The following is a 16,998-nucleotide window of genomic DNA, read 5'->3' as shown; positions in this document are numbered from 1 at the left end:
TATTACTTCTCCTTTTCCCCACTAAGCTCCTTAAGGGCAGGGAGAGTTTGTTTTGCTCACTGTTGTATATCCGTGGTGGCCTCCACCATGACTTTTTGTTGTTGTGTATTCGCTAAGCCCTGTCCGACTCATAGGAGACCCCATGGACTGTAGTCCGCCAGGCTCCGTGTCCATGGCATTCTCCAGGCAAGAATACTGGAGACGGTTACCATTTCCTACTCCAGGGGATCTTCCTGACCCAGGGGATTCTGCATTGGCAGGAGAATTCTTTACCACTGAGCCACCTGGGAAGCCCTTCCTCAGTGATTATCATAGAGTAAAAGGGTAGAAAGTATTTGTTAAATGAATTAATGGTTAAGTGATTAAACAAATGAATGGGTGTTAATACTCCAGTGTGTTATATATTCAAGATTCTTTATATAATGGCTTTACCTCAGCCCTCAACATTATAACAGACCCCAACTTCAGTCCACCCAATTTCATAATCAGTGCATGTTCATCTAAAGAAACGATAAAATGCTAAAATCACAAAGCTTTTTCCATTGTGCCATTGCCTAGAAACAATGATGGTTTAAGTTTGATGTATACACTTCCACACTTTTTAATCATTATTGCAGAAAATCGAATCTGTATTATATTAGCTTACTCTTTCACTTGATATATCGTGAACATTTTCCATGAAATATTGTCCTTAACGCAGTGTTTAATGATCGTCAGGCATCCCATCATCTGGATGAATAATAATTCATTTAACGGATCCTCTGTTTTCTTGCACATGAAATGTCTTTCTAAAACTGTAGGGACCCTGAGATATCAGGAGCAGGGCCAGACAGAAGGGCTCATGACTACGGTCCCAGGGACTGTGGCTTCTGCCTCACCCTCGTGTTAATACTGAGTCTTACTATTTTAATAAGACAGTTTGTATCTTATGAGGTGAAAACAATACATTTTTAATTTAAAATTTCTTTCCTGGGGGCTTCCCAGATGTCTCAGTGGTAAAGAATCTGCCTGCCAGTGCGGGAGACTCAGGTTCGATCACTGGTCCAGGAAGATCCCATACGTCTGGAGCAACAGTCCGTACACCACGGTACTGAGCCTGTGCTCTGGACCCTGGGGCCCGAACACTGAGCTGCGAGCCCAGGGCCCAGCTCTGTAGTCAGAGGGGAGTGCCCTCTCTCTGCAACAAGAAAAGCCCGCATAGCAACGGAGACCAGCATGGTCAAATAAAATAAAATAAGTTATAAAAATTTTAGCTGAATAATCTATGAGTTATATATATATATATTTAAAAGTGGCCCATCAATACTCCAAAATGACGGTTACCTTTATCATTCATTTCTTCTTAATCTGAAAGCTACACAATCCAAGATTTTGTTTCCTGAAAACAAAACACTGGGTCCTAACTCAAGGATGGTGACACACAAGGAAGACAGAAATCCAACAGACCAGATACCTGGAGGAAAACAAATATTTAAAAAGATCATGACAGAAAAGAATAACTTTAAAACAGGCAAAGATTTTGTCACCTGGCCTGAGGGCCTTTTTCCTACAAACAGTCCACAGGCAGTAACACGTACGTTGTAATCACTACACAGTCACCAGCAGAGATGAGAGAAATTTAAACATTATGCCTTGTTTTTCCTGCCAGGAAAAGCAGAGATGGTGAAGTAACATTCTAAGAACTGGGACTTTCCTGGAGGTCCAGTGGTTAAGACACCGCGCCTCCAGTGCAGGGGGCAAGGGTTCGACCCCTGGTTGGTGAGCTGAGCTCCTACATGCCGCACGGTGTGGCCGGAAAGTAAAGAGAGTCCTCGGAATGGACACGAAGGCAGCTGAGAAGGCTGCTGTTTCAAGTAATAGTTAAAGACAGAATGAAAGAAAAGAGCCTCTGTCTTCCTCCATCAGGGAGCTGGACTTTTCACAGGTGTGTTTCTATTGGAGACGAAAAAGACACTGTTTGAAGATGGGAAAGAGAGGAAAGCCTGGGAATTTGTATTTATGGTTGAATGGCAACTGCTTATATTAATATTTAAGAGATGTTTTAGATTTCCCCCCTTTTTAAATAGTGCGAAATCTAGAGAAGGATAGGCATGATAAAAATTTTAAAATAAGGGTGAGAAAAACAGAAGAAGGAAACAAAAAACTCCTGATTACTTAGAAACTTATCACCCTAGAAAATCAACGGTTTTCATCCTATTTTGTTAATGCGATTGGTTTCACAACACACAATCTCATGATATTCTGACTACTGCTCTTAATACTATTGGCAAGAATAATAACAATATTAGCCAATATTTACTAAAACGTTATAGTATCCTAAATGTAATGGGTTGAATTCAGCCCCATCCACAATAAATTCATTTACTGGAGTGCTTAACCGCCAGCGCCTCAGAGGCTGACCTTATTTAGAGAGCCCATCTTTACCGAGGGGATGGATTTAATTAGAGGTCATTGTTGTTGCTAGGGTTCCCCAGGGGGCACTGAGTCCTACTATTAAAGTGATAAAAACCTGCCTGCAATGTAGGAGACATAAGAGTCATGGGTTTGATCCTTGGGTCGAGAAGCTCCCCTGAAAGAGGGCATGGCAACCCACTCCAGTATGCTTGCCTGGAGAATCCCATGGACAGAGGAGCCTGGCGGGCTTTAGTCCATAGGGTTGCACAGAGTCAGACATGACTGAAGTGACTTAGCAAGCACACACACACGTTGTTGTTTAGTTGCTAAGTCATGTCCAACTCTGCAACTCCATGAACTGTAGCGCACCAGGCTCTTCTGTCCATGGGATTTCCCAGGCAAGAATACTGGAGTGGGTTGCCATTTTCCTCTCCAGGGGATCTTCCTGACCCAGGGATTGAACCTAAGTCTCCTGCATTGGCAGGCACTTCTTCACCACTAAGCTTGGGTGGGCCCAATCCATTGTGAGTGGTATCCTTAAAAAAGCAAAAATCCGGAGACGGACCAGCACACGGGGAGAACACCATATAAAGGCGAAGGCAGAGATGGAGGTGGTGCTTCCCGCAGCCCAGGCGCGCCCGTGATTATCGCCAAACCACCAGCACTGACGGGCGAGGCATGGGGGAGATGCCATCCTGACCCTCAGGAGGGGTCAGCTCTGCCTGAACCTTGGTTGTGGACTTCTGGCTTCCAGAAGTGTGAGGCAGTAGGTGTCTCTAGGGCTTCGATATTGTTGCCCCAGCAAACTAACACAGCAAGCACTGCATTAAACAAACTACACATAAACACTTATTAAATACTCAAAGGTTTTACATGCCAGCTTCTGCCTGTTGTTTTTAGCACAGAGTCTGACATATTCTCCCTAAGCACACATTGGATAAATAGTTCTAGTTCTGTGGTTCTCACATAAATTAAATGATAGCACAGACAGCATATAACATTTTAGTATGGAATGTTCTATGTTCCTACAGAGCCTCCATGATTTTTACTTCTTTAATGGCTATACAAAATTCTATCAATTTCATGATACTCTTATTTATTTGGTCATTTTCCTATTGCTGGATGTTTACGTGGATTTTAATGTATTACTATTATAGGTAACACCATGATGGACGTCTTCATGCCCAGATATTTTCCCAGTTTTTTAAGATGGAATGTTTACTTCCCTGTGGTAGTCATGAAGTTTATACACATTTCTCTAGTTATTATAATATGTATTATCAAATTACCTTGCAAAAGACTTCTGCCAATAAACCTTATTGATGTGGACATGTGTAAGTGTAGATATTTCATGATATTTACATCTGTATTGGGTCAAAATTCACAGTAATTATTAAACCCAGTTTGTCAGATTATCATTCTATGTTTTAAATTTGATCTTTTTGATTTAAAACTTACTTTATCAAGTATCCTAATTGCACCCTTTCTCATGCTCTTGTTAGAAATTAAATTAATTTTGGATTCCCAATGACAAGGCTAGTTTTAAATGTTGAGGTTAGTTATTTAGAAAAATGAAAACACCCACTAAATGAGGGAATCAACCGATAAAATTGATGGAACTTAGTCATATTGAACTAGCACACCAATTTAGTTTAAATACTTGTCCTGATGAATGCAAATAGATACAAGCACAGCTTGTATATATCACAAATTGACCAAATGACAGTATCTAGTGTTTAACTGGCATTTCATGAAACAAAGATAAGTTGTGATGTATTTCAGATTATGAACACACACACACGGCCCCATGATTTGCTTAAAACTGTAAAATCAAATACTTAAAATGTGAAAGCAGGTGAATTGGAAAAAGGAAAGCAGCCCAAAGATGTAATTTTTTCCGACCTCTAAGATATAAAAGGAAGAATTCACTTTGCGATTAGAAAGTTAAAAAGTTGAGTGATTCCTGGACACAGCACATTTTCTGGTAGGGATCTGTTAATACTATAGTCAGCTCAGGAAACAGACCAACTTAGTGATGCTGAGCCTGTTCTATGTGTTACTCCACTGAATGTGCTAAAGAAAGAAATAAGCTTAATTTACCCCTTGGCCACCTGATGGGAAGAGCCAACTCACTGGAAAAGACCCTGATGCTGGGAAAGATTGAAGGCCACAAGAGAAGGGGGTAGCAGAGGATGGGATGGTTAGATGGCATCACTGACTCAATGGACATAAATCTGAGCAAATTCCAGAAGATAGTGGAGGACAGAGCATCCTGACAGCTGCAGTCCATGAGGTCACAAAGAGTTGGGCACAACTTAGTGACTGAAAAACAACAACAACACCCCCTTGGCTCAACATGGTCACTGAAAGGCATGGGGTGGAGGGAGAAAGGAGAGTGAGCATGGAAAGGAGAGAGAGGAGGAGAAAAAGGAAAAGCAGAGAGAGAAAGGGAAGGAAGAGCACAGAAGGAAGCGGGGAGGAAAGTAAAGGAAAGAGTTGGGAAGGGAAGCGGGATGAAGAGAGGCAGGGAGCTGCTAGGACATTTGTCTATAACTGTGATTGGTATGTTTGTTTATTTCACTTTAAAAATCCCATATGTCAGTGACAGCAGAGAGTATTTGTCTTTCCCTGGCTTATTTCACTGAACAGAAGACTCTCTAGGTCGATCGCATTGTTGTGTATAGCCGAGTTTTCTCCTTTTATGGCTGAGTAATAGTCCACTGTATATGTATATATCTCACAACTTTATCTCAGGGACAATTGGGGAGGGACAAAATTGGGGTATGGGATTAAGACATACAAGCGACTATGTATGACATAGCTAAGCAACAGAGATATATTGTACAGCACAGGGAAATATAGTCATTATTTTGTAATAGCTTTAAATGGAGTGTAATCTGTAAAACTGCTGAATCAGGGCTTCCCTGGTTGCTCAGTGACACAGAATCACCTGCTGATGCAGGAGACACGGGTTCAATCCGTGATCCAGGAAGATCCCACATGCCAAGAAGCAACCAAGTCCATGCCCCACAACCATTGAGCCAGTGCTCTAGAGCCCGGGAGCCACAGCAAGAGAAGCCACTGCAGTGAGAAGCTGAGGAACCACCGCTAGAGAGTGTCCCCGCCTGCCGCAGCAAGGGAAAAGCCTGTGCAGCAGCAAAGACTCAGCACAGCCAGTAAAAAAAAAAAAAAGTTAAGAAAAAATTCTGAATCACTGTTACACACTTGAAACTAATATAACATTGTAAATCAACTACACTTTACAAAAAAGAAAGATGAGGAAGGCAGAAAGGAAGGGAGGGGAAAAAAAAACAATTCATGACGCACAGATAGATGCATGAAGTTTGTTAGCACGTGCACAAAGAGAAACTCACTTCAGTATAAGATACTCAATTTTTTAAAAGCCCAATGTTTTAATTGAATTAATTGATAGTGCATATAAATGGAAATTAATTAAAACAGTCATCACATTCAAATCAGATATTAACTTTGCTTTTTTTAAATGACAAAAGTAATCTTTGAGCAGTAACTTCATCTGCAAAGTCCTAAGCAAGGAATTTCTGTGAATTAATCAGTGGCATCTACAATCTGCAGAGTACTCAGCACCTTTGGTGGCTCAGATGGTAAAGAATCTGCCTGCAATGCAGGAGACCTGGGTTCAATCCCTAGGTCGGGAAGATCCTCTGGACAAGGAAATGGCAACCCACTCCAGTACTCTTGCCTAAAAAATCCCATGGACGGAGGATCCTGGTAGGCTACAGTTCACGGGGTCGCAACAAGTCAGACACGACTGAGCTCACCGACGTGAGCCCAAGGACGGAGCACAAGTTCTCTGGCCACAGAGGACGACCTCAAAAACAGTCCTTTCCATCCCTCCCTCCTCTGTCATGATGCGAGGTGTGTTTTCTCCAAGGAAAGCATTTCCTGAAGTTTTCTTTCAAATAGGAAATCACTGAGGCTGCTTATACACTGGGAAGCAAGAAATAGGACTGTACTAGCCTTTCAGGTCATGCTGGCTTTCTTCTCTTTTCCTTTCCAGTTCTTTTTGGTCATAGTTCAACCTTTGCAGGCACACAATTCCACACTGGAAACTGTTTCTGTTTCCAAGAGAAAAAAAAAATTTAGACCTGGCCGCAGGCAAACATCTCTCAGCAGGCTAGTGAGAACTTCTTGCACCGACTGACCTGTGAAAACTATCAACCATTTTCAGTTGCCCACGAAGGGCTTTCTTGGTCAAGTGGTCCAGCATCCGCACGTGCACAAGGCACTCCACGAAATAGCTACGGTTGTGCGGGAGGCCGAGACTGGGCAGCCACTTGTTGCCTATCCACTCATGTTTCACGTTCCTGTACGCGCGGGTCTGCATTCAGTAATTAAGGATGGTTAATTGAGGAAAAAATGGAGGAGGCAATGGCAACCCACTCCAGTACTCTTGCCTGGAAAATCCCATGGACGGAGGAGCCTGGTAGGCTACAGTCCATGGGGTCGTGAAGAGTAGGACACAACTGAGTGACTTCACTTTCACTTTTCACTTGCATGCATTGGAGAAGGAAACGGCAACCCACTCCAGTGTTCTTGCCTGGAGAATCCCAGGGACGTGGGGGCCTGGTGGCCTGCCGTCTATGGGGTCGCACAGAGTCGGACACGACTGAAGCGACTTAGCAGCAGCAGCAGCAATTGAGGAAAAAAACCCACGGAAGCAGTCACAAGGGCCATTTACATCATCTTGAAAATGGATTTTTAAACAATTACATAATCTCAAAGGTTAAGCCAAAGACAACAGTATTGATCATAACTTCAAAATTATTTGATCTTTTCTTTGCTACCTTTTAAATTTGCTGGCAAAATTTTATACAAAGAAATTATACCATTAAAAGTCTATGACTCATCTGTGGCAATAAATTTAACCTATCTACCAAACCATGATAAAATTGTAATGACTACACATTACTTCTCTGAAATAGCTTTTATACATCATAATATGTCAACAAAGAATGAGCACGACTCATGAACAAGTTTGAAGGATCGACCTAACTCTACTCACTAAAAATATCTCTGGCTAGCTTGAATTTTAGTTTCGACGCTTTGTGTTCCAAATTTCTTTAGCAACACATCTGCTAATTTCAAAGTCAGTTAAGTGTATTAAAAAATAGCTTTAAAAAGAAGAGATAAGGAAAACAACAACGAAATAGACTGAAAGAAGAAATAGACACACCCACGATTACAGTCAGGGACCTCAGTCTTCCTCGCCTTGACTCAATAACTGATTGAATAAGGAAGCCAAAACAGACAACCAACCAAGGTCAGTAAGGATGTTGAAGCCTTTAAACCATTCTCCAGGCAAGAGTACTGGAGTGGGTTGCCAAGCCCTCCTCCCAGGGATCTTCTCAACCCAAGGATCAAACCCAGCTCTCCCGCATTCCAGGCAGGTTCTGTACCATCTGAGCTACCAGAGAACCCTCTTAAACAGCACTATCAACCAACTTGATCTAACTGACATCTGATAGAACAGTCTATCCAACAAGAAGCACGATAAAACTCTTCTCAAGGGGATACGGGACATTCTTCAAAAGACAGACAAATCTCAGCATACTTAAAGTGACTCAAATCATACAAAGCATGTTTTCTGATCTCAACAGATTTAAATTAGAAATTAAAAAACCCCTGATATCCAGGAGTCTCCCAAACATCAGCAAAGTAGCATATTTCTAAAGAATTCATGTGTCAAAGAAGAAATCACAAATGAAACAGGAAATATGTTGAAGTGAATAAAAGTGAATATACAATATAATAAAAAGCTGCAGGACATGGCTAGATCAGTACCTGGAGGGAAACTGATAGGATTAAATACTTACACAAATGAAGAAAGATTCTGAATCGATCCTCTAAGACTCTATCTTAAACAACTTATAAAAGAACAAATGAAATCCACAGCAAGCAGAAAGAAGAAAATGAAAGAGTAAAAATCAATGAAACAGAGACCAGAGAAACAAAATGAAATGAAAAAACTAAAATCAGGTTCTTCAAAATATCAATAAAACTGACTAAGCCGAGTGACGAAGAAAAAAGAGAAGACATAAACTACCAATATCAAGAATCAAAGAGGGAACATCAGTACAGATCCTATAGACACTGAAAGGAAAGGGTAAACTGTGAACAACTTCAGGCAACTTAGATAAAATACCCTACTTTGTTGAAAGACACAACCTATGAAAGCCACTCAGTAAGAAACAGATAACCTCAATCTATTGAAACTCAAATCCATAGTTAGAAATCTTACCCACCCATACACCCACAGGCACAAAATCTCTATCCTAAATGGCCTTAGTAGTGAATCCTAACAAACAGTTATGAAGAAAATCCTGGTTATACACAAACTATTCCAAAATAGTGAAGAAAGAAACACCTAACTCATTCTGAGGCCAGAATTCTCTTGATACCCAAACCAGACAAACATATTACAAGAATATCAATATCCCTCAGAGACACAGATGCAAAATTCCTTAATGACACATCAGGAAATCAGTAATCAATTAAAAGTACAAGGTAGCATGACAAGTAGGGTTTATCCCAAGAACATAAGTTTGGGCCAACATTTGAAGAAATCAGTGAAATTCACCATATCAATGGACTGAAAATAAAAACCACAGTCTCACCTCAAAAGAGAGAGAAAAGGCATCTGACAATATTTATCATTTATATATGGAAATCTTAGCAATCTAGGAATGGAAGAAAACTGCCCCAACCTCATAAACGGCATCTACAAAAAATGTAGAGCTGACATCATATGGTGTTTCTCCTGAAGATCAGGAACAAAGCAAGGATGTCTGCTCTCTTGGCTTTTATTCAACTCTGTACTGGAACTCCTAGCCACTGTAACAAGACAAGAAAAAAGAAATCGAAATCATATGAACTGAAAAAACAATATAACTGTACTTGCTGACGACCTGATGATTAACGTGGAAAATGAATCAACAAAAGAGGTACAAGCATGAAAGTGAGTTCAGCAACGTTGCAGGATACAAGGTCAACATATAAAAATGCTCCGTACTTCAGCATACTAAACGAGACCAGAAATTGACATTTTAAAGAATACCCTTGATTATAATGTCATCAAAACCTATGAACTCCTCAGGGATAAATCTAATGGAATAAGGGCAAGATCTGCACAATGAAAATAAACCCATGCCATGTACATACATACACACCAAAGAAGGCACTTGATGTTCTTCCGTCCAAAAAGACTAAGGTATGTTCTGAGGAATTATGTACGTTATGGAATCCTGGGAAAGGATTATCTACAAAGTACACAAGTAGATGATCGAGACTAATACTGGAAAAAAAGCAACCAATTGAAAAATGAGCAGAAGACCTGAACAAATTTCTCCAAAGAAGACAGGAAGAAGGCCACCAAACACATGAAAAGATGCTCCACATCGCTCATTATTCAGGAAATGCTAATCAAAACTACATGAGGTATCACCTCACACCAGTCACAATGGCCATCATCAACAATTCTACACATAATAATCGCTGGACAGGACATGGAAGAAAGGGAACCCTCTTGCAATGTTAGTAGGCATGTAAATGGATACAGCCACTATGGAGAAGGAACATAGGTTTCCTTAAAAAGTAGGACTAAAACTACAATATGACACAACAATCCCCTACTGGCCATACACCCTGAGAAAACCATAACTCTAAAAAGACATTCGTACCCAATGTCCATTGCAGCACTATTTAACATAGGCAGGGCATGGAAGCAACCTAATGTCTCTCAAGAGAACAATGGAAAAAGAAGTTGTGGGACATACATGCAATGGAACACGACTCAGCCATGAAAAGGAACAAATACGAATCCGTTGAACTAAGGTGGATGAACCTAGAAACTGGGATACAGAGTGACGTCAGTCGGAAAGAGAAAAACAAATGTAGTATATTAATGCATACGCATGCGATCTTGTAAAATGGTACTGGTGAATATTTGAAGGGCAGAAATAAATACACAGATGTAGAGGAAGGACTTGTGAACTCAGCTGGAGAAGGAGAGAGTGGGACAAATGGAGAGAGTAGCAATGAAACATAGCCACTACCATATGCAAAATAGCTAGCTAATGGGAAGTTGCTGGATAACATAGGGAGCCCAGCATGGTGCTCTGGGACGACCTAGAGGGTGGGATGCCAGGAACTGGGAGGCAGTCTAACCAAAGAGTGGATAATATACTTATTCGTGGTGTTGCATGAGGAAAACCAACCAAACATTGTAAAGCAGTTATTCTCCAAATAAAAATCAATAAATACAATCTGAAAACTATCATTCAACACATCTGTACTTTCATTTAAAGCTATACGGGATCATCTTCTATTCCTAGCTATTTTTCCAGTATAAGTGCTTGTAAATGTCATTAGAGTTTTTGAAAATATGATTTTAATAGCTACATAGCATTGCTTAATATCTCGTACATAAATAATGAACTTTCAGTCTCAAAATAGAAACATGATACCGAAAAAGGTTAAGATTTTAAACTAAAGCTTGCATTTTAATTCAGCTTAATGAGAATTCCTCGGAAGAGCTAAAATTCTTATGAAAAGTAAATATGTGGAGTCCTTCTTGCTTTCATCTGTTATGTCTTATTGTCATTTAATTCTAAGGACTCTTGGACTTTTGACATGTTTGCCTTTGACTGCAATTTTTGACTGAGATAAAATCTTCAATGTAGATATTAAAAATGTCAAGAAGCACTCTTGTAAGTGTGAGTCACTCAGTCATGTCCAGTTATTTGTGACCCATGGACTACAACCCACCAGGTCCCTGTCCACAGAATTTCCCAGGCAAGAATACTGGAGTGCGGTAGCCATTCCTTTCTCGAGGGGATCTTCCTGACCCAGGGGTCAAACCCAGGCCTCCCACATTGCAGGCAGATTCTTTACCATATGAACCACTAGAGAACCCTGACCCTGGTGTACCTGGATGTAAAAATCCTCAAAAAAATATTACCAAGCCAAACTGAAGCATACATTAAAAGAATCATACACTAGGATCAAATGGATTTATTCTGGGCCTGCAAGCATGATTTATTGTCTGTACATCAATTACTGTGAGACACAATATGAGCAAAATGAAGACTAAAATCATGTGATCTTCTCAATAATTGCAGAAAAAGCTTTCAACAAAGTGTAACATCAATTCTGATACCATCTCTCAATACAGTGGTTATCCATGGAACATCCTAAAGGGCACGTTAAGACAAACCCACAGCTAACATCCAACTCAGTGATAAAGAGCTGAAAGATTTTCCTAAAAGATCAGGAATAGTACAAGGATGCCTGTTCTCACCAATCTTGTTCAACATAGTGGCGGAAGTGTCCTACCCAGAGGAACTAGGCCAGAAAAGGAAATAAACGGCATCCCCATTGGAACAGATGAAGTTACACTGTCACTATTTGATTATGACAGGATTTATATGAAACCCTAAAAACGCCACCAAGTAAGAAGTATTACAACTAATAAACTCAGCAATATAGCAGGATAGGAAGCATAAGAAAACAGAAAAGTCCCATATACAAATGCATCCAAAAAAAAAAAAAAAAACTTGAAATAAATTTAACCGAGGAGCGGAAACACCTGTATCGTCACGGCCTCCAAGACATACAGTCTGGGTTCAAATCTCAGCTCACCCGCTGACCCGCACAGTGACCCAGGGAAAATCACACAATGATCTGAGGCTCAACATATTCAGCTGTAAAATGGACACAAACCCAGGATCTACACCCAGGGCTGTGAAACTCCGAAGAAGTGCTTATTTAGGCCCGGGGATGGAGTGTCTCCAGGAGACTCTCCTTGTATGACACTCCTCTAGAACTGGGCTCTCCTGATCCTGTGGGTGAGGCTCAAGGATAGAGCCTGGGAGCCAGATGGGAGGCGACAAGGATGAGGACAGAAAAGACTAGTTCTGTGTCAGGGAGGGAAGCCACCTCCTTTCCAGATCTCAGAGTGGGGCCTGCACCGAGGGCCCGGGGGATGCACAATCGGAAGTGATAACTCCGAACCCCCCACAGCAGGGATGGAGCCTTCCTGGCAAGAACCTTCTCTCTGGTCCAGGCTCCAGGGTGATGTGGTACTGCTCCCTGAGTGCTCCATATCTCCACCAGGCAAAGAGCTCCCGGGACTTGGAGGTCTATTAAACCACAGGTGCCTGAGTGTCACAATGACACAAGGGCTAACACCATTGAAAATTAGCTACATTAAAAAAAATGACAGAAGTATGGACGAGGCAGGGCATGAAAAGCAGAAGGATTGACTACCTCTCAAGCCTTTAGCAGAAATCTCTCCACACCAGCTCAGCGGAGCACGCAGGAGGAAAGTATCATGGAAAAGCAGGCCATGGGTATATCTCTACACTGCTGGACCCAGGGACCCACGTCCCAATCCACCAACATCGTTTTGCATATCCAGACACCAAGAGGAAGAAACACAGACCTTGCCTGAGAAAGTCTCAGCCAGACTTAATATTGGGCTTGCTGAGCATGGTCACATGGTCACTACGGACTCAGCCTCTCCTCTGTGCTCACATCCTCTGTCCTCACAGAAACACACACGGTTCACTTCAGAGAGCCCTCTGAGGGCACTTGTGTATACGACAAACGGGCAATGGTAAAATGCGAAGAGAAGACACAGAAGTGGAAACAAGCCTCTGGGGTACAAATTACCAAAGACCTGAAGTTCTCGATACTTGGCATTTTGAAAAAAGCTTCTTAATATGTAAACGCAGAAAGGACATTTCCAGGAGAAAGGACAAAGGAATCGTCCCATTGGGACAATATTGTATCCATAGGAGAAGGTAAGTTGGATCCCTACCTCACAAAACACCACCAAACCAATTAGACTGCATACTAAGAACCAACAATTGAAAGAAAAACTTGACAAAATTCGAACAATTTTTGATGAGGAAATATCTTTTCTTTAAATTGAGGTATTGCTGATTTACCATAATTTGTTTGTCTAAGGTGTACAGCAAAGTGACTCAGATTCAGCCTCTCAGGTGCTTCCTTGGACAAAATTCATTGCCTTTGGGAGGCCCCTGGGCCATGCCCTCTACTCAGAACAGCTAAGAATCCTGAATACGCAAAGCAGCATGTGGTGGTCCTCCTGGGGGTTTTCAGACTGAATAAATTATTCTAACAGGCTACAAGAAACAAGCCCGGAGGTTAAGAGAGGATCTCCAAACTTACCTTCAAACCGGAGGCCTTGCTCCCTTGAATGTGGGTGCGTGCAACAGCGCTTGCGAAGCGAAGAGGTTTATCGTGAATCTTCCGTCTGCAGAGGACAAAGCGGTGTGTAGAGAGGACGCGCAGGCAGGTCCCAGGACCCTGAGCACACGGACACAGTGACTGGACTCTCAGCCCTGCTCTTCGGGTACGGCACTCTCTCCACCCCTGACACAGGGCGAGCAGCTCACACGTGACCTGGAGTATGGTCACGGGACCTGGAATATGGTCCCATGACCTGGACCTGGCCAATCGGTGTGCTCCATCCTCCCTGGCCACCGTGATTGGCTCAGGACTGGGGCTGTGACCAATCGGGGCCCAGGGCCGGACCTCAGGCTGGAATCAAGGGAGGAAGAGGAAGTGGAAGTTCCGCCAAAAGGGGTGTGGCCGGGTGAAGTTAGGCTACAGCGGTGGAAGCGGCGTGAGGTCAGCCTGAGGCAGTTGGTGGCTTTCCCGCGCCCGTCAGGGCAGAGCCGCCGGCCTGAGAATGAGGGCGCTGCTGAGCCCAGGGTCTGAGAGCGCCGGTTCCTGCCGTGGTCCCGGAGATCCACCTGAGACCTGAGCGAAGCCGTCTGCCGGTGAGTCCTCTCCTGCTTGTCTGTCAGCTTGTTTGCACCACGCTGGGTTTTCTGTCCAGCTGGCTAAGTGGAGACCCTGGAAATGCACGTGTGTGGGTTTTGGCTGGCTTCAGGGAAGAAATGCCAGAGGACACTGGGAGCCTCCAGTTTAATCTGGATTCAGGTCATATCTCTTGAAAGTGAAGTGAAGTTCCTCAGTCGTGTCCGACTCTTGCGACCCCATGGGCTCTACAGTCCATGGAATTCTCCAGGCCAGACTGCTGGAGTGGGTAGCCTTTCCCTTCCCCAGGGGATCTTCCCAGTCCAAGGATTGAACCCAGGTCTCCCGCATTGCAGGCAGATTCTTTACCAGCTGAGCCACAAGTGAAGCCCGAGAAGACTGGAGTGGGTAGCCTGTCCCTTCTGCAGCGGATCAGGATTCGCGACCCAGAAATCAAACCGGGGTCTCCTGCATGGCAGGAGGGTTCTTTACCAGCTGATCTATCAGGGAAGCCCAGGATCTCTTAAGGCCAGCTAGTCATTGATATGTCTTAAGGCAAGCTACTCATTGTAGGGTTCCCCTAATTAGTCTTCACAGGATTAAGGTAGCAACCTGCTAAGGTAGGAATCAATGTCCTTTTTCTAGAGGACAAAAGCGGGGCTCAAAGGAGGTAACAAAGCTACAGCAAGGAAGTGTGTACCTAGACAAAACCCCCAGGTCCTGCTGTTAGAACTCAGGGGAGCCTTATGGTGTGGCTTGTCCATGTGACAGGGGCTAAGGCGCCCAGCCCACACTGGGTACTGTGGGGACCTGACTTGGTAACTGCCGTCTGGCAGCTCTGAGGCTGACAAAAGCAGTTTGCACTAAAGAGAGGAAGGACACCTCCCTTCATCCACCCCACCACACCCTCGGGGTACTGCCACACCCTGCCCCCTTTCTCTGGCTTTGTGAGGGAATGAGTCACGCTCATGTGACCACATTGGCTGTCCACTTTTCACGGGCTACCAACTGGAGCTGCTACAGGAGAGGCCAAGAGCCTTTGCCCCTGAGTACCTCTCTTTCCTTTGCACTGTGGGGGCCCTCCTCCACACTTGCACACCAGAGGCCTCCTCTGAGACACGCAGGGACCCTCCCTCAGTTTACAACAGGTTGCCTCCATGCCTGTCCTTTCAATGCCTCCCTCGAAACTCAGAACCTAGCCCCTTTGTCTACTCGCGGCCCACCTGGCTGCCATGGGAGGGCCAGAGCTTACAATGAATCCCAAGCTCAGATCTGACAGGCGGGAATCTGTGTATAAAGGACCTGATTATTCACGCTGTACAGGCTGTAGTAGGCTCCAGGGATCCGTAACCAGGGCTTGGGCCATAGTGACTCCACAGCTGTTTTAATGCCTGCGGAGGGTTCTGCCTATAGTGGGGGTGGGGTGAGTCTCCTGAGGTTCTGAAGGCCAACTTTTTGCAGGTTCATAGTGCACAGAGAAGAGAAGGCGGAGTCCTTCCCTGGAGGTGGTCACAGCTCATGGATGAGCCAGACAGGCAGGCAGGGCACAATAGCACCTGAGCTGCCTCCATGAGGAAATGGTGTGAGGGCAGAGGAAGAGAAGCAGGTCTGCTCCCTCGTGTGGTGCCCAGGGCAGGTTGTCACCAGACTAAACACTTAACTATGGTGATGACCATCACTGCTGTCTGCAAAGGCTTTACACTGGCATGTGTCTTCATCTAGTGGTCAGGCCGTCTCTAAACTACACTGTCCATGGGCATGGCCTCTTCCTTGGAACTTGCCGTGTTTCGTCTCTTCCTTACTGAACATTCGTTTCCAAGAGGGTTTTTGGGCCACAAGATTGTTGAGTTTTCTCTAGCTTTGCCTCATGAGGAATGCTTTTCCGGTTGTTGGTGTGGTTTGTTTTTCCAGCTCTCTTTCTTGGCTTATTTTGTGAATTGGTTTCTGCCAGAGGAAGAGCTCAGAATTTGCCTTCTGGCTGAGATGTGACACTCACAGCAGCAACGCCTACCTGGATATTATGACCACATTTGCCGAAAGGGCTTTGTTATGCAGAAGACCCCTTGAAAGTACCTACCCTGTCCTTTCAGATACCCAAAGGCTATTTGCAATGAAATAGAAAACAATAACGCTCAACTTTAGTCTTAAAATCCGTGGGGAGTCAGAAAAATCCCCTGGAGAAGGGAAACACTAGCCATTCCAGTATTCTCGCCTAGAGAATTCCATGGAGCGCGTAGTCCATGGAGTCGCAAAGAATCAGGCAAAATCTGATGACTGAACAACAACAATGAAGCTTCATCACTCATCAAACAGAGACAACAACAGTATTTACACAACTGTGTGCATGTTCAGTTGCTCCTTCGTGTCCACCTCTTTGCAGCCCTGTAGATTGTAGCCCCCAAGATCCTGTATCTGTGGATTTTTCAGGCAAGAATGCTGAAATGGTTTGTCATTTCCTCCTCCAGGGGATCTTCCCAGCCCAGGGATTGAACCCAAGTCTCCTGCATCTCCTACATTGGCTGGCAGGGTCTTTTCTGCTGAGCCACCTGGGAAACAAGTCATTACATCGCTGGGTTATCCTAAAATACTTAATGTAGAGTCTGGCTCTTGGGAAATTCTCACTGGTAATGTGAATATTCAGTCATCTATCATTATTGCTCATAGGATAATGGAATGGCCATGCTCACAAAAGGGAAAGAAGAGCCTTTCCAAGTCCAGTGAAATCCTTTGCCACACATATCTTTTTTAAAACTTGACTTTGAAATAAATATCAAACAT

General features: G+C 43.5%; 2 long non-coding RNA genes across 3 annotated transcripts in view; one reads left to right on the top strand and one right to left on the bottom strand.

Annotated features, from left to right (window-relative positions):
* LOC145505668 (uncharacterized) overlaps nucleotides 1–13,846 on the bottom strand; it is a 54,534-nt gene extending 40,688 nt beyond the window's left edge. Inside the window, exons 1-2 of one of the 2 annotated variants that reach the window (XR_014053194.1) lie at nucleotides 13,627–13,846; nucleotides 9,141–9,267 (exon numbers count right to left, since the gene is read on the bottom strand). This is a non-coding gene — a long non-coding RNA (uncharacterized LOC145505668). The remainder of the gene's footprint in view (nucleotides 1–9,140; nucleotides 9,268–13,626) is intronic. The other variant, XR_014053195.1, reaches the window with a different exon arrangement.
* Nucleotides 13,847–14,001: 155 nt separating this feature from the next.
* Nucleotides 14,002–16,998, top strand: part of LOC145505696 (uncharacterized) — a 123,657-nt gene continuing 120,660 nt past the window's right edge. Inside the window, exon 1 of the long non-coding RNA XR_014053215.1 lies at nucleotides 14,002–14,240. This is a non-coding gene — a long non-coding RNA (uncharacterized LOC145505696). The remainder of the gene's footprint in view (nucleotides 14,241–16,998) is intronic.

This window comes from Giraffa tippelskirchi, chromosome 1, assembly GCF_054371585.1.
Source record: "Giraffa tippelskirchi isolate mGirTip1 chromosome 1, T2T-mGirTip1v1.2.pri, whole genome shotgun sequence".
In the NCBI taxonomy this organism is placed as follows: Eukaryota; Metazoa; Chordata; class Mammalia; order Artiodactyla; family Giraffidae; genus Giraffa; species Giraffa tippelskirchi.
The sequence above is the reverse complement of the archived record's forward strand: the minus strand, read 5'-3'. Positions and strand labels throughout refer to the sequence as shown.